At 44.4% G+C, this 24,675-nt stretch overlaps 1 protein-coding gene and 1 long non-coding RNA gene across 5 annotated transcripts in view; one reads left to right on the top strand and one right to left on the bottom strand.

Annotated features, from left to right (window-relative positions):
• Nucleotides 1–24,675, top strand: part of ROR1 (ROR family WNT receptor 1) — a 158,712-nt gene that overhangs the window by 68,033 nt on the left and 66,004 nt on the right. The gene's annotated exons all lie outside the window — the stretch shown is intronic.
• LOC146766725 (uncharacterized) lies at nucleotides 2,165–16,969 on the bottom strand. 3 transcript variants are annotated; one of them, XR_014957000.1, is made up of 3 exons: nucleotides 15,038–16,969; nucleotides 5,313–7,842; nucleotides 2,165–3,092 (listed from the first exon to the last, which is right to left on the bottom strand). It is a non-coding gene; the product is annotated as an uncharacterized LOC146766725 (long non-coding RNA). The 3 variants fall into 3 exon arrangements; XR_014957001.1 differs by having other exon boundaries at nucleotides 5,313–6,925; XR_014956999.1 differs by having other exon boundaries at nucleotides 5,313–16,969.

Raw genomic sequence — 24,675 nt, 5'->3', positions numbered from 1 at the left:
GATCAAAATTCTCAAAGCTAGATCAAAGCTGATAGAGATGATAGATCATAGTTAAATGACTTGTTTAAAAAATGGGTTTACACCTTAGCTAAAAAGAAAAACAACTTTACAAAATAAGTTTATATACATGAATTATGTTAGTAATAGTACCTTGTGTACTTCACCATACATGATAATCAATAAACAAAACCTTCAAAAAAGTTTTTTCTGTTCAAGAGAGAGGGGGAAATGGATTTGTAGAGAATTCTCAGAGCCTGTCAGAAGGCTCACACAGTGTGCATCTGTATGCAAACCTTGAGATAAGAAATGCTGACTTAGAAATGCCACGGAATGGGACAGACATTGCTGAGAGAGAAATGGAACTAGAACCAAGTTTCAAAGGGTGACCTTGCAAATAAGACCAGATACTTTAGAGAAATAGAACTGTAAAGGATGTATTGTAGTAGGACCAATGAAGAGTAATTGTAGAGGATTGGCTTTAAGGCATTTACAGCACGGTGTGACTAAAGCTGATAGGCCAAGAAACGCTTACAGTGTACTGTAATTAGGAAATAGTTGGCTTCTGATTATGATGGCATGAATTATAACATCTGTACTGTCTCACCCGTCACATGAAACCGAAAATAGAACAAAAGTTCTTAAAACACCTCTCAGTTACCCCATCTCTGGGTCAGAAAAGGGCTTAATCCAGCAGTAACGCCGTGCTTTGGAGCAGTTACATCCTTGTGAGCTCTAAGCTGGAGTTCCCTGTGGAATACCTGCTCTGGCAGCCCTGGGAATGCCTTCAGAGCTCCCTTTGGCATCCTTTGGTCTTTTGTGGTTTTGTTTGCTTTGCATCTCACGTGCCTGTTTGTTTCCCAGAGATGTGGAGTTGTTTATCTGGATTATCAGGGAATATCCAATCTGTTGACATGTAAACACAGCAGCTGTTATTTATAGAGCTTTTGTGGTCGCTGATCTACAAATTATTCCCCAGTTGTAATCTTTGCTATTGTATTGCACTGCTCACTCTTGTAAAGTACATTTATGTGGTTTTAATGTGTCCTGGATATTAAAAAAAGGCAGGAGTGAATTGTAGACAGATAATTCCTGGGATAGTGGAAGGTGTCCCTGCCTGTGGAAGGAGATGAGCTTTAAAGTCCCTTCCAACCCAAAGCATTCTGGAATTCTGTGATGCAAATGAACCCCAGCTGATCACATCTCTGGTCTAATGCTGTCAGAGCTCCCCTCACGCAGCTGCTCCCTGGGAAGGTGATTTTGGGGAATATGTTCATCCTTCTGCTGTCCTTGGAATGGAAGTGTTTGGGCAGCTGAACCCAAACCCTCAACCTCAACTCATGGAATCTTTTGGAGTGGTGGCTGTGGCTCTACCTGGCTTCTGCAGGGAGATGTTTGGAAAGGGGAAATCACTCTGGCAGAATTTATCAACAGAACAGTCACTTTTTGGTGTCCTGCAGCAATCTCTGAGAACATGGAAGGATTTGGAGGCCTGGAGTTGCAGCTGAGCCTGGCCATGGCTGCAGAGCAAAGCCCCAAGTTCTGGATTGCACTGCTGGAGCCAAGTTTTGTAAGCAGCCTCTCAGTTTTTCCTTTCCACCCATTATCTTCACCTCGGGGAGATGACTCACGAGGTGAAGGTTGCTGATGTGGATCAGGTTTGGGGCCAGGCCCACGGTCCCGGTGTTTCCAGGCTGCCGGATCCTGGGATGGCTTCACGGAGCAGCGCTGAGCACCACGTTGTTGCAACATGTTAAATTGCTTTAAACACAGCCAACCTCCCCATCATGCTTGGGGTTGATCATTGCCATATTTGTAAAAGGAAAGCTGAAGACATTTTCTTGGCACGGTCCAAACTCCACCACACAAAACCGTAACGTGATCCGGGGCTGGAGGAGCTTCAGGACTTGTAGGGAAATGAACCCTGAGAGCCTCAGCGTGGGATGCTGAAACCCTCAAGGATGTAAAGACCTTTAAAGCAGTAATTTCACTTTAGAAGTAGACTTTTAAAGCAGTAATTTCACTTTGTGGAATTAGGTTTAGGCAGTTTTACTTCTAAGACCTTCCAGGTTCATTCTGGTTATCTCAGAGCCCCGTGTGACACCCCCCAGATAACATAAGTGGCTGCAGTTTACTTTTGCTCTTAAACTCTGCATTGAAAGAGAGCCTGGAGGTGGCATTTGTTTTTATTAACACTTGGCATAACCCAAAATGCACAGCCTTGATAAAGAAGGGGTGGCTGAGGTGGCTGTTAACTCCAGAGGTCTCTGCATTTCTTTTCCATCCATCCCTCACAGACCCTGCAAAGGGAGAGCTCCAGCTGGCTCAGGAAGCTGTGAAAGAAAAGCTCTGAGGTGAATACACCAGATTATTGTACTTAAAAACCTCAAATCTCATTTGTCAGCTAAACACAGCATTAGAGTTAAAATACAAAAAATAGTGAAGGATAAATATTTCAGCAATATCACTCCACTGAGGAGACTTTTCTGCATTACTGAACACCACCACCACATATTTATAACAAAAATGTCCTGTGGATTTCAACAATGCATTCAGTCATTTGCTGAGGAAGTTCTGGAATACCATTGTTTCCAGCCATGACTTTATTTTGTAGGTAAATCTCAGGTTTCAAAGCTATTTAATGTTATTATTCAGGCACCTCTCCTCTCCCCCTGCCATTCTCTCAGCATGCCTGTGCCACTCAGCAGTCCCTGTTGATTAGACCCTGTTGAGAAAGGAGCAGGTGAATGAGCTTTTTGTGCTCTTGGCCACTGGGATTTGGGAAGTCAGGAATTAAAGTTTCCATTGCCCCAGTGGGTTTTTAACTCTCTGAATTCCTGGCTTAGGACAAGGTGGGTTCAGCACGCCCTTTGTGTTTACTTCTCCTTGTGATGGAGCCTCTTCTGTTCCTGGGAGTTCTGTAGGAATCCTTCTGGCCACTTGAGCAGGAGAGTTTTATAATATTTTTTCCCCTCCTGAAACACTTGACATTTTCACATCCCGTAGTTCTGCTGTCTTTTGGCCAGGCCTTGATTTGGGAACTGGATCAGCGGGTAGGTGGTCAGCAGAGAACACCAAAATTTCCAATTTAAATTCTGGAGGAAGGAAGGAAAAAGGAGTTTATAGTACAGTCTCACTAATGCCTTTAGACATGCTCCAAAGTGAGACATATGAACTATAAATAAGCATGAGCGGATGGATTCCCATCATCGTGCTTTGGGGTGATACTGTGCTATAAATAAAGTGATGGCTATAAACAATAAACAAACCCAAGGAATGGCTGGAGCTGTGCCAGGGGAGGGTCAGGTTGGATTTTGGGAAAAGTTCTTCTCCCAGAGGGTGCTGGCACTGCCCAGGCTCCCCAGGGAATGGGCAAACCCCCAAGGCTGCCAGAGCAGCTCCAGGAGAGCTTGGACAGCACTGCCAGGGATGCCCAGGGTGGGATTTTGGGCTGACCTGGGCAGGGCCAGACTTGATGACCCTTGTGGATCCCTTCTAACTCAGGATATTCCCTGATTCTGCATGTAAAATATCCTGAAATTTCCTGAAAAAAAACTCCGTATTTTTCTTAATTTTCCTTAAAATACTTCTCAAATCTATCTGGAATCTCTGAGAAACTCCTTTGAATGAAGGACATGAATAAAATAAACCCCCCAAATCAACACCTCAGTCCCTCAGCCTCAAGGCCACACAGTTTTCCAGCACTCCAGAGACTTGGAGAGCGGGAAGGGATGTACAGGGATGTGTTACCTCGAAGTATATTTGTAATTATTACGATTCAACCTTTGCTAATGGTTACCACAGGGTGTCATTTGAGATGCCACATTCTCCTCTCCATGCTCAGCTCTGTGGGAAATGCTGATTCCCTTGAAGCGGGCGGTGTTGGATAGGAAAAGGAAAAGCCAAGGGGAAAGAGGAGCAGTTTGAACATAGTCCAAGGCAGTGCCGGGTGAAAGTGAGAAATGGAAAACACAGAGCAAGTGTCGGGAAAGAAAAATCCTCATTGCAGGATTTGGTAGCCTCGAGGATTAACTCTAAAGGTAGGTGGTGAGAACTCTGTGCTTGGTTTAGCTGCAGCAACATCACATCAACTTTTCAGAGGGCAGGAGAGATAATTTTGCCTAAGGAAGAGGCAGGAGTAGGTGGAAATATTGCTGATTTCCCAACAGAAGAGGGGAAAGTGAGAAATTGGTTCATGGAGGTTTCACCATGGTTTCACTCCCTGCTCGTTGCCAGGTTAACCAGCAATTGTTGATTAAACAAACTGAAAAGCATTCTGACCATGTCACCTTTTTGGGGCTTTTTATAAGGTGTGAAATGAGATTCTGACATCCCCGGGCTGGTGTGAGCCTCAGGGACCCTGAGGGTCTGCCCTGCCTCCCCGGGACTGTCAGCACAGCAAGCTCATGCGTTTTGGAAGCTTTTTGACAATTGAAAAAGCACTCAGTCCAAATAGTTAATCTGTCTCTCTCTTCCCCCTCCCCAAGATTCAAAGAGAAGGGAGCCAAGGGAAAATTTATTATAGAGCGCAGCATGCCCGTTCCTTCTTCTAATGTTAATTATTACAATGTTAAATTGTAGATATTTAAAATATTATTAAAATATACTTCTTTAATAAAACCCAATATATTTTATAAAAAACATATATACTATTATTTAAAATGTTATCATAAAACAATATATTTTGTGTAATACTATTAAAATAGAAATGTTTTATTTATTCAATAGAAAATACATTGAATATGATATTATTTATTATAAAATATAAAAATATTATTTATAAATAATAATTTATTCTAAAATATATGTAATAATATATTACCTATAATAACATATTAATATATCATTAATATAATAATATATAATAATGTGGAAATATATATTATTACCATATTATTGTGTATATGTTAATATTGTGTACATCTTAATGTTGTGTATATGTTAATATATACAATAATACACTAAATTATATTTATACATAAATATATATTTTAAAAACCTATCCAGGAGTATGAACATCCAGCAAGACAAGTGGCATTTAATCCTGACTTCTCAAAACCCAAATTGAAACTTTGTGTGATGCAAAAGGGGTGAATTGTTAGCATTTATTCTGATTTCTTCTTGTTGCATTGACTCCCTCAGCACTACATCCATGCTCCCTAAAATGCAGCATTTTGGAGCAGCCAGAGGAAGCAGCTGCAGGATAATTTTCACAATCCAGGAAACAAGTTCAAATAGTCTCAATATTTATCAGTCAACGTCAGGATAAATTTATTGGTGAGCTGAACTGAAATTATGATAGATCCATTCCATACCTGTTGTTTCTCTTCCTGCACTGTGTGCTTTTTCTTTCCTGGAGGTATTAAATAGCTCCATAAATCCTGGTAATCCTTCATTCGTGGGATTTAAGGGAAAAAACTGCAGGAAGAAGGATGTCAGGAGAATGGACAGTTATTTCCAGAGCGTGTGCTGCCATAAAATTCATTGTTGGAGTGTGAGAATGGCTTCTGTCAGAAAGGAATCAGCTCCAGGACGTGGTTTCTTCTAACAACTTTTGCTAAACCATTTCGCTTTATTCAGTCTCACAGCAATTGTATTTTTTATTCAGATAGAAAAATAAGCATCAGTTCAGGAGAATTTTTTCCCCCCTAAATATGAATTAATGTGCCGCTGGTGTGGTCAGACTGGAAAGCTCTTTTAGGGTGGGGATGGATTGCCTCACAAATTTTAGTGCTTGTTGGCCAATAAGAAAAAGGTGCTGCTCCTTTTTCTGCAGGTGTTGCACGTGGGGTTAATGCAAGAACCTGCAATAATGAGCAGAATTCCTAAGGATGCCCTGCATCAATATGGCAATTAAAGCAATCTGAGTAATTAGAGAAAGCCCATTTGCGCTTTATGAGCTGTGTGAAAATCCCAAACTGGTTCGGGTTGGAAGGGATTTAAAGCATCCAGGGACACTTTGTGCTGTCCCAAGGTGCTCCAAGCCCTGTCCAGCCTGGCCTTGGGCACTGCCAGGGATGGTCACAGCTCCTCTGGGAATTCCATCCCAGCCCCTCCCCACATTCCCAGGGAGCAGCTCCTTCCCCACATCCCCTTTAACCCTCTTACTCACCACTCTCATATTGCAGCCCAATCCAAGCTTCATTAAAAATGTGGGGTTTGCTTTAGTCTGAATTAGTTTTACAGCTTTTCCCCAGGTTTGTATCAGTGATTTAATAACGAGTCCTTTATTTCTGTAATTATTCTTAAAGAGTGGAGAGGGTCAGATTGGTGCCTGGTATTTAATTTTATTTCAAAAAGTCTCAGTGCTTGGAAAGCCTGACCTATTATCTAAAGCTGGAGCTGATCTGTCCTTTTTCCTCTCTGGGACAATCTCATTTTAAATAGATGCTATAAATAAAATCATAGCTCAAAGCGCTATAAAATGTAAAATAATTCTTCTCATCTCCATCCTCTGCTGTGCACATTTAAGAAGATTTATTATTACACAGGTTTTTCTGTGAATAAATCTTCATTTCCTAGAATGCTCCTTGGGTGTAATTCTTTAAAGCTCACATATGAAATGTGAAGAAAACCACAAATATAATCCCAAAACCAGTTTAGTGGAGGAGCTGTGAGCTGGAGCAATCCTGATCCATGGAAAAGCTCCGATGCCTTCAATGGATTTTGGATCTTGGCCCACGGTTCTGCCTTCCCACCTTGTTCCCAGCTGCTGAAGTGCCTTAAAAGAGGCTAAAAATAAATCTAATAGTTCTGGAACATTATTTGGTGTACGTGAGGAGCTGTTTTAGGTGCCTTCTTGAGCTGTGGGTGGTCCGTGGATGTCTCTGCTGGTGCCATGGGCTGTGCTGAGGGAAGCTGGGAGCCTCTGGAGTGGACAATTCCCAGTTTGCCAGCAGAGTTTGGAGAAGAAGAACAAATAGTGAGTCTGGTGTGGAAAAGAAACAAAAAAAAATGTTTGATTCTAAACCAGGAAATTTTGGATTTTAGGAGAGAATGCACCTTCAGGAGGTGGGAATGTGGGATGATGGGAATGATGGATTGGACACATTTGGGTGTGGGATGTCCCTGAGCTCCCTCATCCCCATCCTTTCCTCCAAGGTATTTCTCTTTCTGAAGGATGAGATAGGGAGAGACACAAAGACTTTATTTCTCCCTGCCCAAACTGGTGGCAACAGAGGCACCAGTTTGAAAAATATGGATTTCAATTTCCAGGAATCTGTTTAAACTGTTATCCTGAGGTGTGTGAAGTTTTAATTCTTTTAGTTAATGTTTGGATTTAATGTGTGAGATGGTATTTTTGTTTGGACTTAGATGTTTATTAGTTTTTATTTATATTATATCCTTTTAAACTGTGAGTTCCATAGTATTTTATGCTAATAAATTAAAAATGGAGTTGTAGCTCTCCCTCCATACGGCTTTTTAACAAGAAACTGTTTAATTAAGAAATTACACTTACATTATTTTTATTTTTAACTTAATAACCAACTACTCGTGGTTTGCAATGTGCACTTTTTAATCTAATTACATAATATTACCTAAATTCATGAAGAAGAAGGACTGGTTTATGTCTTAAAATTTCTATCTTGCTTTATATAGATTATATTTTAAAACCTTAAACTCGAAGAATTTTACAATGTGAAACTTTAAACTCCACACTCACCATCTTAGTTCTGTTATTTAATTTTGGAGATTCTCAGCATCCAGGGTTCCAGCAGGGAGCAGCTGTGGCTGCCCCTGGATCCCTGGAAGTGCCCAAGGCCAGTGGAAGGTGTCCCTGCCCATGGCAGGGATGGAATCTCTTAAGGTCTCTCCCATCCCAGATCAGTCTGGGATTCTCTCATCCTGTGAAATCAGCAGAGAATTCTCTGAATTTCAGCAGAACTTGGGTAAGATGTCAAATCGTTGGGAATTTTTTGGGAAAGATGTGGTGCTTTTTGGGAAAGGTGCTCTTGGAGGGCTCAGCTCAGGAGGACTAAAGGGTGGGCACTGCTTTTAAGTCCAGCATTTTGGCCGAGCCCTGCTCCATCCATTCCCCTCGCTGTGCTTTATCCATTCACATCCTGGCTTTATCCATTCACATCCTGGCTTTATCCATTCACATCCTGGGCTCTTCTGGGCAGGGATGGATCCCATCCTCTCTCAGGCAGGCGATCCTGGTGGCAGCAGCACCAGGAATTTTTCCTCCAGCCTTGTCTCAGGAAATGCCTGACAAAAGGCAGCTGTAGCACTTCCCAGCTCACAGCCTTTCTGAATCATTTCAGCCAGAACAAAACCCAAAGATTTGGGATAACGCTGAGCTTTGGGAAAAGTTGGATTCTGCTCTGAACTTGAGCACTGGTGCTTTACTCTCTGGAATAAAAGCCGTGCCCGTGAGCATCTGTGAACTCTGCACAAGTTCAAAAACCAGAACCAGACCCACACTTTGTGGCTTCAGCCCATCTTTCATTCATTAATTTCTAAAGTATTTTATGGCCTTGGTTATCTGGCTGCTTCCTGATGCCTTTAACAGCTTCCTCAGAGCAAGTGAAGGTAATAAATTTACAATCCCCATTCTTAGGGAAGTCTTAAGCAGAGTCAATTTCTTTAAAATAAAATAAAAAAGGAGTGTGTGTGGGGGGGGGTTTCATCGTTTGATCTCTGGATGTCTGGCAGCTGGTAGGGAAACAATGCAAATAATGACTGTGACTGATGAAACAGAGAGGAAGAAAATCTGATAATTGGCCATGCAGGGAAATGTATGAAGTGGAAGATGCTGGATCAATCATGGAGCTGGCCTTAGGAAGGGTATTCCCAGCAGCATTCCCAGCTCAGGGCCCTGGTGGCAGCACAACTTGTTAATCATCACACCATCAGCCTGGCCAGAGTGCAGCTCCATAACTCAGCCTTTTGTGTTGCCCTGGATGCTATCGAAGCATTCCTGGAACAGTCATTTCCTTCTCGACCTCCATGGAAACAGCCATAAAACAATTCTGAAAATGTCAGGAGAAACTGCATCTAATGGGGCAGCTTTGGCCAAAGAAAACATACTTCAGTTTTGAAGCGTTCCCACCAAAACGCTGAAATCTTAAAGCTACTAATAGGCTGTGCATCAGTGCCTGAGCACTTCAGCGTGACATTTAATAAAATGTAATTCATAACCCAGCCCTGCTGAAGTCACACCAACGCCAAGGGACACTGGAAACTTTCCAGAAGGGATCACACCAAGAGCGAAGGGCACCAGGGGCAGAGAGGGAGCAGCTGGCTCCAGTGTGCCACCAACATCCCAGCGGGAAGGGTGGCAAAGGCTTCAAACCACCCCACACTCTGTGGATGCCCTGGGGAGGGTGGGTTGGTGGTGTTGGTAGATGTGGCACCCAGCACATTTCACAACAAGGAAAATGTGACACCTCGGAGCGAGCCCGTGCTGACAGCAGCAGGGCCTGTCCATGCCTTTTATTCCTAGAATTTGGCTTTTTTTTTTTTCTGATGCTGTTTCTTGGCAGCAGGGGAAAGGAGAAGATTGTTCATGGTTTAAGTTGTCTCTTGAAAAGCAGGCCTCTGGATGGCACCTCTGGGATTTGTTCCACAAATTCTGCAATTCTCTTACTTTTCCTGCTCCTATCCCTTCATCAAGATGTTCAAATTCACAGGCTCATCAATTTTTCAATATGATTCCATCAGTTCTATTTCTGCCACCCCAGGCAAGGATCAGTGAAGTCCTTGGATGGGACAGCCCAACACTCCAGGGGAACAGGAGAAGCTCCTTCTTATTTTTTGGCACAGGACAACTCTGTGCTGTGGAGTGCCCACAGTTCCTAACTCCCCATGAGGGGCCTTGGGAAGGGTTTGATGACCTCTGGGAATGCTCCACGTGCCACAGAAACCCCACTGAGAGTAAGATCCTGGAATGGTTTGGGTTGGAAGGGACCTTAACCATCATCCCATCCCACCCCTCTGCCATGTTTAGGGACACCTCCCACGATCCCAGAGTGCTCCAAACCCCATCCAGCCTGGCCTTGGACACTTCCAGGGATGGAATAACATCCCTGAGGCACAGATGAAGCAGAAGATCTTCCAGACTTCTCCTTTCCCTCCTCCACTGGAAGGCACCCACCATAAAAAACCTTCCCAGGGCCTTTTTTCCATCACCAAAGTCCCTTTTGTTGCTCTTTCTCCCTAAAAGCAAATGCTGAGGGACACTCAGATCAATAAAACACATTTCAATGTGGAAGGAGCAACATGGAATGGTTTAAGCATATCCATGCTTGTAACTCCTTAGAAATACCCTGGAGGGTCAAAGGTTGAAGCCAGTCCTTTGAAGAATCCCCCACTGCTGAACTTTTCAGGGAAGCTCAGCAGGAATGTTAATTGAGTGGAGTCACACATGGAACACACTTAACGTGTTGTGCACCCAGTAAAACTTCAACAAAAACCCTCTAACCCATTTTTCCTGAATGCATTGCAGAGCCCAGCCCAGCAGAGATTTTAAGTAACTTTAGTAAAGTTAAGTTTAGTTGAGCTGAGGTTTGGGTTTGTGCTTAAATACTCAGCTCTAAGAGGGTTCATATCCAAAAGGGACTAGAACCACAAAAACTCAGCCCCAAATGCCAAAGATGCCAGATGATCCCAAGCTCCTGAGATTGAAGGAAGAATTATGGTGAATCCCTGTCCATATTTATCTGTTTTAGGAGCATCTCACAGTGTATTTGTTAGGTAAATGGACCATGTTCATTGAAAATCCATGCTTCTCTGCTGTGTCACACACAGTCCCTGCCTCTCTTCCAAAATACTTGATATTTATAAATATGAGTTATTTCTAGGTTCTTGTTTATATAAAAAAATATTGATTATAGGAGAACTTCAGACAGTTTGTCCCAGAAGTTCCTGTTTAAATTCCTTTTCCATTAACAACACAAATACTGCTTTTTTCCTTTTTTTTTTTTTCCTAAGAAATAAACCATGAATAACTAAAGGTTTTCACCATGTAATGAATACATCACCACCTTGAAAAGGCTCAAACCTTCCTCAAGGTGTATCAGCAAAAACAGACAAAACATCCTGGAGTTATTTTTCCAGAGGATGGTCGGAATTGGCGTTGCGGTAAATCCCAAACGCCAGCGCAGCCGTGCTTATCCTCCTTTCCAAGGGAAGGCAGCTCGGAAACTTGGAAGCCTTTTTGGGGAACTGCCCTTGCTCCAGCTGCTCCTTCCCAAGTTTTGCAGGGAGGGATTATCAGAATGTCAATTCATGGGATGATGGCACCAGCAAAAACAGCATCCTCAGCTGAAAAACAGCTCGGAAAAACTGAAGGGAAGCGGCCACATCCAGTGAAATATTTTCCCAGGAGAAGCCTTTTGGTGTGGGCTGGGAAGAAGATTCCCACTCTGTCCCAGAACTTTTGGTGGGGTGTTGGTTCCCTGTGAGCACCGGCGGAAAACTTGGATTTCCTCCAGGTGCCAAAGCAGGAGCCCCATCCAGGAGCACAGAGCAGAAACCTCACTTGGACTAAAAAGAGGTTCCAAATAAAACCACAATTCTTAACATGGGAAAAAGTGGGAGAAGCTTGATGTGGGCCCCCTCACGATATTGCTTTAGTAATTCTCGATTTATTCCACAAATTCTGCATTTCTTTTACTTTTCCTGCTCCTATCCCTTCATCAAGATGTTCAAATTCACAGGCTCATCAATTTTCCCATGTGATTCCATCAGATCTATTTCTGCCACCCCAGCAAATACTCAGTGAAGTCCTTGGAATTGCACCACTCTCAAATTTATAATTAGAAATATTTTAATTGCTGTCTCTCATGGAGAAGAAGATAACTTATCTCCCCTAAAAAATAAACAAATCCAAATGGAAAGAATTCATTCATCATTAAATCATTCTCTACAGAAAACCTACAAGCAAGATGGATGATGCTGGGAAGAGATAAGAGGATTAGAAATATAATTTTAAAATTGTCTTAAGGGGGAAACTTTACACCCACAGGAGCTAAATGATACCCAGATCAGTTACAGACAATTAGCTCAGCTCAGCCCCAGTTAAACAAAGATATTAGCAAAATAAAGCTAGAAAAATAAAATGATAGGCAGCTTCTTTCAAAGCTATGGTGTGTTTCAAAGAGCAGAAACAATCAAGAAAGGAGAAATGAAATATTTGACAAATCCAGAAGGTTTTGAGTGGAGTTTAAATATTGTCTGAATAGGTTAACGTAGAATTTTTTAATCCTTTCCACACATTGTGGAACAGGGTATGAAACTGTGTATTAAAATAAAATACTCCAGGTTAACAAATTGAAGATTGACAATCTGGAGCTCCCAGAAACTGGAGAAACTTGGGATAAATGCAGGAATCCACAGGACAGCCTGAAAAACTGGGATGTGGGAGCTGCTTCTAACAAAGAGCCCACTTTGGGTTTCATCAAAACCTTGAACCTCACCCAGGTCATGGCCAACCTGGTGAAATTGGGTTCAGTGCTCTTATCCCTGAGCACACCTTGATTTCAGGAATAATCTTTGGGATGGCCACTCCAGCCTTGAAAGATGAGCACTCCCAGTCCCACTCTTCCCAAAGAGAGGCACTTCCACCAGCACTTCCATGCCACATCAAGAGCAGCAGGGTGAAATTTTGTTCTTTGGATAATCCTCCGGCCCTGCAATATTTTGTTTCAGATGGGTGAATTTTTTCCCTCCTCCTTTTCTCTGGGGATTTTCTGAAATATTGACATTAATCTGCTGAGTTGGAAGCGACCCAAGCTTCCGTATTTCTTATCCTCCCTGCTCGTCTGCACTTCAGAGATGTTTACCAAGAGGCCTGGATTGCATTCCCATAAATCCTGGGATTCAGCTCTGCTGTGATATTAATTTATTGGTGCATTTTCAACATCAATTACTCTCTATCTCAACAGACATCATTCTCCCTTCAAAGCACAGAGAGAACTCTGCAGCCCTTGGCTTTCCTCATCCCCTCCCTCTGCTCTGGAGGCACCGGGATGTGGCTCTAAGCAGCATCACTGAGAAGGGTCCCTGCTCCCTTTTTGGGGGATTTTGGGATTCCTGATGTCCTGCTGGAATGCTGCTCCAGAAGCTGACAGCAAACCCACGTTTGTGTTTGTAGGAAGGAGCTGGAATTGTGGTGGAAGCTCAAACATCCAAATGGGAGAGCAGGAGGGGGTAAAAGCTTTGCAAACGCCAAGATGTTAAACCAGTTTTAAGGTTTGAAGTTGAAGGGAAGCCATCAACTCTTTATTTTCTTAAACCTGCACAGCAGGAATAAATACCTACAGATGTGCACATCTGCATTCCAACCCAGAGCTCCCCACTCCACCAGGCATAGGGGAAAACCATTCCAAGTCTTGACTCCTCCAAATGAAAACTTGCAGCAGACAATTCTTCGAAAAAGATCTTCATCCCAGATCTATTCCCCGTGTTATAGGGAATATTAGGATAAATATAAATATTAGGATATTGCGGGGAGAAGTGATGGGAGGGAAAAAACTGCTTTAGTGGAAAAGAGTTTCATTCATGCTTTCATTTTCTTCCTTCTGTTGGAATGTAAGTGGGGACTTGGAAATGAAAAATAACTTCTTTTTTGGTGACCTGGTTCAGCCTGGAAGTGCTGTTGCAGTTTAAGAAATGCCTGTCAGCCCATCCCTGATGCAGAGGGGGAAAATGAGAAGCACATGGGGCTTTGATCCCAAATCTGACAGAGTTTTCCCCTCATCCCCTGCCCTTGGAGCTGCCCAGGGTGGGAGATTTGCAGCCTGTGCTTTCTCAAAAATGGGAGCATTTCCCTGCTACTTTTGGCCAGAATTAATTATCATCGAATAAGAATTATAATTATTGCCCCTTGTTTTTTCATTCAGCATCTCAGGAGTTTTCAGTTCTGGGTAGTGCAATGAGAAACTCCCAATTTTCCTTTTTTTTTCCCCTAAAAACCCAAATCCCTCCCTTGCATGGAGAGTGAGACCTGCAGGTGCTGTGAGAGGATTCCAGAGGCAGAAAACCCCTAAAATTTTTCTCACTTTCTTTTTCTCCAGTCGCCCAATCAGCCCAACCAAAGCTGGCTCCCCTGAAATGATGGAAAATTCTTATTTTCAGCCCACCATCCCTTTGAGATTCATTCCTGTGCAGCTGCCACAAGAATTCCAGCTCCCTTTTAGTCTAATTTTCCCTACTTTCCCCCCTACTCCTATATATATTTTCTCCCCAGTTCTATATATTCCATTTATATATCTATTTCTCTATCATTCATTTAAATTCCCCTATTTTGTCCAACAGTTATTCTTCAGTAGGTTATTAATCCCAGTGGAAAGGGAGTGATTTTTCTGCAGTCCCTTTCCATTGGGATACCTTTCCATCTTGCCCCACTGAACTGCAGCACAGATGTTAAGCACATTTCACTGTGCAGTCAGCGTGTGCATATTTTTAACATAACTTGTCTTGAAAATATTTATTCAAGCCAAGACAACAGAAAATTAGGGTAATTTGATTGCTCAGGCTTAAGGAATAGATTACTACTGTTCCAGATGTAAGGAACAACAGACTACTTGCTTTCTCCAGGCTGAAAAAAAACCCCTTTGGCTCCTGATCCCAACCATATTTGCTATTATGTTCCCAGTAAATCTTTTAAAAATTGAACACTTATAAAGATTTTCACTTCCAACTTCTGCCAGCCGGCGTTAGGAGAATTCCAGCCCCAAATCAGCTCGTTAGCAAGGGGTTCCAACTGGGCCCTGCTCCAAGGGGGCAATTCCAAAGTGATGTTATAAATCATCCTTGCTGGGGAATCAGGGTGCCAGATATCTCTGGAGCTCACTTGGGGCTTGGAGCATTCAGGGTTTTCAGCAGTCAGGGCTGATTTCATTCCAAAATGAGGCATTTGGCACAAAAGTTGCATAATCTGGTTTGCAGGTTGGTTTTTTTTCTCTTCTCATCTTCAACTAATTTTTTTTTTTTTTATTTTTTTTTTTTATTTTTTTTTTTTTTTTAGCTCTGCAGTTATCACTCCAATTTTGGACCTGTTTTAATTGGGTTTCCCCCCTCTTTTTGTGTGACTTACCTGCAGTTCCCATCTTTATGCTGATTCTTTGCATCACTCCCCGTGTTTCTGAGTGGGTGAAAATGTGCAATAGCAAAGCAAGATTTGCTTTGAAAGGCACTGGTTTGCCTTCCCAGGATTTAAAAACATATTCCCAATAGCTTGTGTTAGTAAGTGCTTGTGCAATCAGACATCAGGAGATGGTGGGAGGAGATTTTAAGGTGAACTTCTCTTCATGTGAGAGCTGCTGACACAAAACCAGGCTCACAGCTCCTCAGCACACATTATGGGCAGATTTTTGCTAAAATTACCACTTTGCTGTGGGTCTCATCTCCATTTTTCCCTTAAGTACCATTTTCCTTTATTTCTGGGCGGTATTTACCATTTTTATCACTCTCAAAGACAGAAAGTCAATGATTAATAAAGCAAGCATTAAGGTGGAAGGTCAGATGTTGTTAAAGAAAGGATCATTCTCAGGCTGTCTCTGGTGTTCCCTCCAAACCCTCTGCTGATCCTTTCTCCACAGGCTGCTCTGTTTATTTGGAAGATTATTTTTCAAGGATTAGCTTTCTCTTTTTTTTTTCCCTCTGACCTTTTTCAACAAAAAAAAGTCTGTGTAAGGTTTTCCAGAGCCTGCACCATGCAACTTAAAGCATTCTTCATTACAGATCCCCCTCTCTGTGCCACCAGCTGACTCTGCTCCAGCAGGGCATGGAAAAGAGACAGAAAACCTTTGCTCCAGTGCCTGCTTTTATTCAGGAATTTCCTCATTTAGGGTGAAGATGTGCACGAGGAGATAGCCAAGAATTCCTCTTGTACAACAATAATTGTTCTTGTACAGCAGCTCCCCGTGTTGAAAATGATTTCCTTAAATCCATCCTTCTTTTCTGTATTCTGGACGGCAAAGATATTTCTGCAGTAATGGCAGATTTTTCTCCTCTCAGATCCGAGTGAAGGAGTCACTCAGTGAAGTAAAGCACCAATTCTGCTCCTTTTTGGACAAACCTTGGGCCTCCTTTAGCCTGGGTAGAACCATGGGCATCGTGAGGGCTCTCCTTAAAGCCAGGTTGAGTGCAGAACAGCCCCTGGGCTCACAGCTCCCTCAATCTGAGCCAGGAAAGCAGCATCTAGAAATGGATAAATGAATTTGGGCTGCTGCTGAGGTGTGGGGAGCTCCAACAGCTCTGTGGGGGCTCTGGCAGCTGCAAGTCTGAGCTGCCTGAAGTGAAGTGAGAGCTGCTTCCTTCCTGTCCTTCCAGGGCACCCTTTGAGGAACACAAATGTTTGTGTCTAAAAGGTGGTTAGGGGCTGGGTTACTGCTGAAATCCCAGCACCGTGTGTCATTTTCCACATAATAACCAGGATGGAGCAGAGCACCCTCGGCAAGGGAACTCGAGCCCCGCTGCTAAATGTGAACTGCCAGCCCGTGAAAACAAAAGCCTTCATTTCCCTCATTTGTCTCCTTTTTACCCAGCCAAAAAGTGCTCTTATTAGATCTCCAGGAGAAATCCTGGGATTCTAAAACTGCTGAGTACACACGAGCGGTGCCACGCTGTCCTCGCCCCGTGCCAAAGCAAATCCTGCAGTTGAGCAATTCCCGTGCTCCGTGTTTGCGTGAGCTGGAGCCTTTGGTGGGGAGGAGCTGCTTGCAGGAGGAGCTGACAACCTCTGCAGGTTATCAAGGTGCCACCAGCAAATTCTGCTGCCTTGGATTTCATTATTTCATTTCATTTATTTAATTTTATTTCATTTAATTTCATTTCATTTCATTTCATTTCATTTCATTTCATTTCATTTCATCATTCCATTCCATTCCATTCCATTCCATTCCATTCCATTTAGTTTAATTCCATCCCATTCCATTCCGTTCCATTCCATTCCATTCCATTCCATTCCATTCCATTCCATTCCATTCCATTCCATTCCATTCCATTCCATTCCATTTAGTTTAATTCCATCCCATTCCATCCCATTCCATTCCATTCCATTCCATTCCATTCCATTCCATTCCATTCCATTCCATTCCATTCCATTCCATCCCATCCCATCCCATCTCATCCCATTCCATTCCATCCCATCCCATTCCATTCCATTCCATTCCATTCCATTCCATTCCATTCCATCCCATCCCATCCCATCCCATCCCATCCCCACCCCACAAACTCCACGGTGGGATCAGGATCAGCCCCTCTGGCTCGTGCCCTGCTCAGTGGGTGCTGCTGGGTTTTCTCTCGTGGTTCTTTTGTGTCTCTCAGGTCACAGCAGGAGGTTCTTGATGTGCCAGAAAATTCCCGAGCAGGAGCCAGTCAAAGCTGTGGCTCCTGCCCCCAGCACCAGCCCAGATCACTCCAATTTCCATCAATCCTGCCCTTCTTTTATGTCCCAGGCTGCCAAGCCCTCACCTCTTTCAGTCCCTAGAGCTCAGTGAGGTGGCTCTGGTGGCTGCCGAGCCCCTCTCCTGAGCTGTGTAAATAAACATTCCATTTAATTAAATCCTGGAGCCTGCTGAAGTGGCCTGCAGCAGATGAAAGGGGCTGCAGGCTGTCAGCCTGTGATGGTTTGGAAGGGCTTTCAAACATTTCTGTGCCTTTCTTTGCTTTTACTTTGCTGCCTTTATTTTCCTTGCTTGTAGAGCAGTTGTGAGCTAATAGCTTTGCAAGGCACTCCTCGTGCACTTATGCAGCTCTCAGAAGTGCTCAGCATTTCCTAATTCAGTGGCAGCTTTTCTGGAGGCCTCAATGGGAGCAGCAGCGAGCCCAAGTGCCTCTTGAGAAACCACACTGCTTTCCCTGGAGTTCTGTTTGACTCTTCACAGAATAAAGGCAGCGGCATCACAAGTGGTAATTGAAGCAGTGGCAATTCCAGCACATTCCTGGATGTCTGTTTGATCCCAGTGCCACCAGCCACTCCTTTCCACGGGGCTGCACTCAGGGCAGGGGATACACAAATGTTAATTTGTTGTTAAGGGTTAATTGCTAAGGAGGAATCCCTGCTCAAATCAAACATATCCCTGGGAAAATTCCTCTTTTCTCTCGCTGTCTGTTGGTTTTGCTCCAAGTTTAATCACTCGGGGCAGGGAATCTCCTGGCCTCTCTCCAGCCTGGCTCTTTCCCATCACAGTGACACTTGGGACCACTGGGACTTCTGAACCCAGTACATGACAAGCCAGTCCCACCACGCTGCTCTCTGCTGACTTCCAAGGGTTCTGAAGTATTTTTGTATTTATTTATTTGAAATGTAAACCCACCTGCACCGCTTTCCATAAGTACAAGCCGAGGTTGCCAGGACTGCTGTGTCTGCAGCTCAGTGTTTATCCACTGGAGCTGAGATCAGGCTCTCTGAGTCTGGCACAGAGTCAGGGATAGTGGCACTCAGGGATAGTGGCACTCAGGGAGCCAAATCTGAAAGCTTGTGGCACTCCTGGATCTGTGCCCGTTGGTCAGGGCTCCCTCAAGCACGGTGGGAGCCCTCCCAGAGCTGGGAATTACCACATGGATATGGGCAGGAGCTCCAGGGGCAGAGCTGGTGGCACTGCAGCCAGAGCTGGCAAGGTGTGCCTGGCCCCAGGAGGTCACCTGTGCTCATGTCAGGGGGCTGGCCAGGAAAAGAAATCAGTTTTTTTGTTCTGAGGAGCCAGCAGTGCCTTTAAGGTGCTGCTGTTTGTGCTTCACAGTGGAAATGCAGTGAGTAGAGAGTGTTCCTTTTCCTCTGCCACACTTAGAGAGCTTCAGATACACAGGGAGAGCCTTGCAAGGGGCAGAGGGAGGCTGGAAAATGGCCAGGTGCCTCTTCCCATTCCCCACCTCCATCCCCTCCCATTCCTGGGAAGTAGGAGTTCATCTTTGGGCTGATACCAAGTGGGCAGGATATCTCTGATTCCATTTCTCAAACTTTGTTTAAACACAGTGAAATGTTCAGAGGAGTTTGGGTTCTTTCTTTGTCCTAGTTGAGATGGAGACAATAAAAAGCAACATTCCATTTTCAGAAGGCTTCAAACTGTTTTTACTGCAGCATGCATGCCTTTTGTACATTCTTACAAAACTCAGAAGTTTACACTTTACTCATTGGTCACAAGACAAACAAAGTGCTCATTGGAAAGGGCAGTGCAGGTTTCTCTTATTTATTCTTCTTTCTTTCTTGGTTTCTATGTCAATGACCTTGGTAGGAAATCTTTTCAGGATCCTGTTATCAAACATGGATCCTGTTATCAAACTTCTCTCTGGCTCACAGAGGTCACTGTAAAACCTCTTCCACACTTCTTGAAAGGTAAAATTGGGAAGGGCAATGCCCAGGGGTCACAGGGACTGGATGTGCTGGCACAGACAGCAGCTCCGTCAGCTCAGGTCACCTATTTCCAGATAGATCTCTTGAATTCACACACCCCACTGTAAAAGTTACCCTTCATTTACATCCCTGTGCTCATCTTTGCATTAGTACAAAACTGCCCAAATATGTTTCATAATTAATTCCATCCTGGAAGGGTATAACAGAGGTTCTGCTCATTGCTGACAATAAGTAACAATCACATTTCTTGCTCTGGGTATGACATTGCAGGTGACTAAAATTCCATGTCTTTGGAGGGCTCAGGTAGATCTGGACAAAATTGTTGCAATAACTCCTTTTTTCTAATGAATTTTAGCTTGAAGGAGCAGCAGTAAAGTTGTGATAGCAAAAATCTCCACACTCTCTTCACCAGTCACATAATTAAAAGGCTTTTTATCAGCAGTCAGAGCTTCTGGGCACAGGAAATGCTTCTCAGTGAACAATGGTGAGAAGTTTGGGAAGTGGCAGCATCCCAGATTCTGTGTCCCAGCCCCAAAGCTGGCTCTGCTCAGCTTTGTGTGCACTGTGTCTGTGGGAGTGTGTTTGGGTAGGGATCAAATGCTCCCAAAGCTCCAAGGCAGTAATGCAAGGAAACCAAAATCACAGGGCACGATTTGCTCGTGGTTTGGAGGGAACCACATCTCCCAAGAATTCCCACCTTTGGCATGCCCAGCCCAGGCATTCCAAACGAGAGCCAATGTGCTGAGAAATGTGGTGAAAAAGACACTTTTGGGTGAAAAAAAGACACTTTTGCATGATTGGGATTTGCAGTTTGCCTACCTTTGCACGGTCCCAGTGGCCATGGATGTGGCAGGAATAATTTGATCCCTTTACCCCAGGATATTCCTGCCTGTGGAATCCAGTCCTGGTTTAAACACATCTATTTGTGAATATGGCTCCTACTGCAGGCATTTTTCACCCTGCCTTTGGCATAAATTGAGGATATTTCTGACAGGTTGTGGACTCCTCATCCCTGGAAGTGTCCAAAGTTGGATGCTGGGGTTGGAGCAATCTGGGATGGTGGAAGGTGCCCCTGCCCATGGCAGGGGATGAACTTTAAGGTCTCTTCCAACCCAAATCTGTTTGGGATTCTCTGATTTTTTCACCATTCCACTTCCACTACCCCAGGGTGCTGCAACCTGGCCTTGGGCACTTCCAGGGATCCAAGAGCAGCCACAGCTTCTCTGGGAAAACCATGCCAGGGCCTGCCCACCCTCACAGGTGACAATTACTCCCTAATTTTTAATCTAAACCTGCTCTCTCTCAGTTTAAATCTCTTTTCTCATGCCCCTCCTGAGTCTTAAAAAGCTAGTTTTTTAAAAGATTATCGTTGTGCTTTAATCTGCTATCCCAAGCCTTCTACAAACACCATGGGTAACAGCAGCACATGAACTCCCTATCAGAGGTAATTAATTTGGGAATTGGGGTGAAAAAATGCACAACTTGGCAGTGCTGTGCTTCAGGAGGATTAAAGACATGCACAAACCTGAAACAGCATCCAAAATCATTAATTGATACTGGATTTTCTAAGTATCCCAGTAAAATCTGGATTGGGTTCAAATATTCCTCGAACATCCATGTATTAAACAGTGGAAAGATTTTAGTCTTTTAATGCCACAGGGGAAGGAGTTTGGTTACTTCAGCATTTAAATTTAAATTAAACAGGTGTTAGACTGTGATATTTGACCAGAATCCTGAGCATGATAAGGGAATTGCCAGAATAAAAGAATGCATATTTCCAGCATATTTCTCCCATTACTGAAGGAGTGTTTAGACTTTGTGCAATCAGTGCTCTGTATCTCTCAGGCAGGAATCCTCCCAAAAATCCTCCCTCAAAATATTAGAAATGCACTTGGGAAAGGCCTGTCTCCATCCTTTATCCATCAGGATTTTTTGTTTTGGTAAAATGGGATCTTACACATGACGGTGAGTGGGGCAAAGCAGAGGCTGAAGCTCCTGGCAGTGTGGGGAAAGGACCTGGGAATGAACTTTGGGAAACTTGAAAAGCCAAACAGCACAAAAATCTGCCTTGACCACAAGGAGTGCTTTGGGAACTCGTTACAGATGAGTGGAGAAAAGCTGGAGGAGCAGGCTGTAAATATTCCCTGTGAAATGAGGGAGAATTCCACCATCTCCAGTTCCTGTTTGGAGGAATTTGGTGTCATGTTTGCTCCGGAGCCTTCAAGGAGAAGCTGTGTTTTCCTTGCCCTGTAAACAATCCGTACAAAATCCTCCTGGATGCTCCCAGAGCTGAGGGATGGCAGTGAAGCAGCAGTGAAATGGAGCCCTGAAATGAGTGTGAGAGCATTTGAGCTCAGCACCAAGCCTAGGTCCAGCTCCCTTTGGCAGCCTCTGGCTCTGATCACCTGCTGAGCTTGGGATTGCTGCTCTCCTTTTCCTGGAGAGAAAGGGCTGGGAGCACCACCAAATCCCTGGCACTGCTCTGGGATTTGCTCCTCAGGGAGAGAACTGTGGGTCCTCTGGAATTCCATAAACCCTGGCACTGCTCTGGGATTTGCTCCTCAGGGAGAGAACTGTGGGTCCTCTGGAATTCCACAAACCCTGGCACTGCTCTGGGATTTGCTGCTGGGAAAGGAGCAGGGGATCCCCTAGAACTTCATAACCCTGGCACTGCTCTGGGCTTTTCTCCTCAGGGAGAGAACAGGGTGTGCCCTGGAATTTCCTAAACACTGCTTTGGGATTTGCTGCTAGGGAGGGAACAGGGGATCCCCTAGAACTCCATAACCCTGGCACTGCTCTGGGCTTTTCTCCTCAGGGACAGAACAAGGGATCCCCTAGAACTCCATAACCCTGGAACTGCTCTGAGATTTTCTCCTCAGGGACAGAACAGGGGGTCCCCTGGAACCTCACGAAGCCTGGCACTGCTCAGGGCTTTGCTGGTGGGGAAGGAACAGGGGGTCCCCTGGAAGTTCATCTGGATGTGCTGCCGTGCTCAGCGTGTTTATTTGGATTGCCTTGCCTTCCAGAGGGAGCCTATATCCATTTCCAGCCTAACGAGTTCCTTAAAGCATGGCAGTTGCCACGGCTTTGAAACCTAATCCCTGTGGCTCTGCAGTAGCACTACACCAAATGCTGAGCTTCTTGTTTGTTGAGCTAATAAAAAAATCATCAGTGGTTTATCCTTCCGTGAGGCTTCCGCGGCTGCTAAAGCAGTTAGGGCTGCACAAGCCGACTCTGCCCTGCTCCTGTTGATTTTCCATTGTACAGGCTATTAACTTTTAGAGACTGTGGGCTGGCTTTTTGTGGCAAAGCCATTACGGGGTCACAAAGCCCACAGACGTTTGTGCTGCTGGGTGCAATTAAGGTGAAGGCTCGCCACGTCTTAATTGTGTTTTTTAGAAGTGGCTCTTTTGCACCGACAAAACCTTTGGGAATGCAGAAGGATTGCTGCCTAATGTAAGGATTCCTGAGACTGATTTTGTCAAACCTTTGGATTTGGTGGCTGTTGTTAGGCTGCCAGCGTGGGGCTCACAGTGCTGAGCTCTTCATGCCCAGGATGGGTTGGGATTTCCTGGAATATCCTTGGAAATCGTGGGGAATGCAGTGCAGGACCATGCTTCAGCCACTGATGAAACTGAAGATCCCCCAAAAGCAGCAGTGAAAATAAATTTGGTTAAGGTTGGATTTAATTTTTCTTGATGTTAGTGAGTACCTGGATCCAGAAGATCCCACTGAACCTCGGATTTAGAAAACTTTCTTACAGTAAATAAGTTGCAACTGTGGCTAAATCAATTCATTCCTTCCATCAATGAAGGGATTAAAAAGAAACCTCTGGAGCATTGATGTAAACCTTTTGTGCAGACTAATGACCTGCACAATTGCTTTTGTTGGCTGTGTGAGGACAGCCTGGATCAGAAGCGCCATGAGGGCAGGACAAGGGGCAGGACAAGGACAGCCTGTGCTGTGATTGAAACCCAACCCAGAGCCATGAGAGGGGAGTTCAGCCTTCACCTCCCAGAGCCCCTGGCTTCTCTGGAGGCTGCTAATAAACACAAATTAGCTGGAGGGCCTTGCTTTGGCGTTGCCTCTGGGGGATGTGGGTCAAGCTCCCAAGGAGACCTGAGCTGGGCCCAGCTCTCCACAGAGCAGCTCTTACTGCATCTGCTCGACTCGAAGCAAAATTTAAGAAAACAGCCTTTTAGCAGAAGAAATGAAGTTTTAAATCCACCTTCTGAGCTCAGGCCTGTGTGGGTTTTAGGATGTAAGTTCCTCCTGAACAATCAATGTAGCTCAGTCCCAGCTTGGCCAAAGCATCCAGCTCTGGCATCAGTTAAATATTTACATTCCCCCCTTTTTATATAAATTGTGCTCTATTAGCATAGGTTTCACAGTGTGGCCTTGTCTTTCAGCCTCTGGCTGCAGTTGGCAGTTTGTGCATTAATCACCATCGAGCCATGTAAAATCTGAGGCAGGAGGCTGCAGCCATCAAACAGGCAGCATTTACTGCTCCATCATGGGCAGCCAATAAGTCATGGGGCAACGTCTGCCTCGTACCACGAGGATCTGCAAGAAAAGGGAGCGTGTTTACACTGGGGAGACTTCTGTGTATTTAAGGAGTAATTGTTTCAGGCCCTCCCATTAATTCATCGGCTGACACGGGCCCCGTTTTTCGTCGCTGCAACAAAAATAATTATCGGGCTCGAAAAAGTCAGCGTGGATTTGCACATGGCAGCCTTCTGCTGTAATTTTCTGCACAAGTTATAAGGGTTTAATTGTGGCTTGCTGGTCTCCTTATCCTCGGCAGTGGGTTGCGGCCCCCGAGCGCTGAGGTGCGAGGAGTTACGGCGTGCCACGATTTATGGGGGATGTAAATGATTTCTTGTTTGCCCTCCCTGGGCTTGGCTGCCTTTGCCTTCTTTCGAGCCTTTGTGGGTGGATTTAGTGCAGTGGCACTGATGGAAGCCAGGGACAAGCCAGCAGGTGCAGCCCTGTCCAGCCACTTCATCCTCGTCTCCAAACACGTCTGTCCCGAGCACACGTTCTGCTGGTGGGGAGGGAAATAAATGGGAACCTGTGCCAGGAGAGGGGCTTGCTTGTGCATGGCATTGGTGCCTTCAGGAAAGCAAATTCCATAAGAACATGTGGGCCATGGATCACTTGGAGTCACAAGGATGTGTAGGTGTGACAAACGATACCCACTTTCAAAAAATTTAAAAGGTTTATTAAACCCTTATCAAAAATACAACAGAAGACTGAATAGAGAAAATGTGCAGAGGATTTTTTTTCCCACCATGTGCTCACCCACACAATGGAGGTTTTGTCTTTTAACCCTTTAGCCCCTCCCAAAGTTCTGTCCAGTGGTGGAGATCACTTCC

The sequence above is a fragment of the Lonchura striata genome, chromosome 8 (genome assembly GCF_050655825.1).
Source record: "Lonchura striata isolate lonStrDom1 chromosome 8, ASM5065582v1, whole genome shotgun sequence".
Taxonomy (NCBI): domain Eukaryota; kingdom Metazoa; phylum Chordata; class Aves; order Passeriformes; family Estrildidae; genus Lonchura; species Lonchura striata.
The sequence above is the reverse complement of the archived record's forward strand: the minus strand, read 5'-3'. Positions and strand labels throughout refer to the sequence as shown.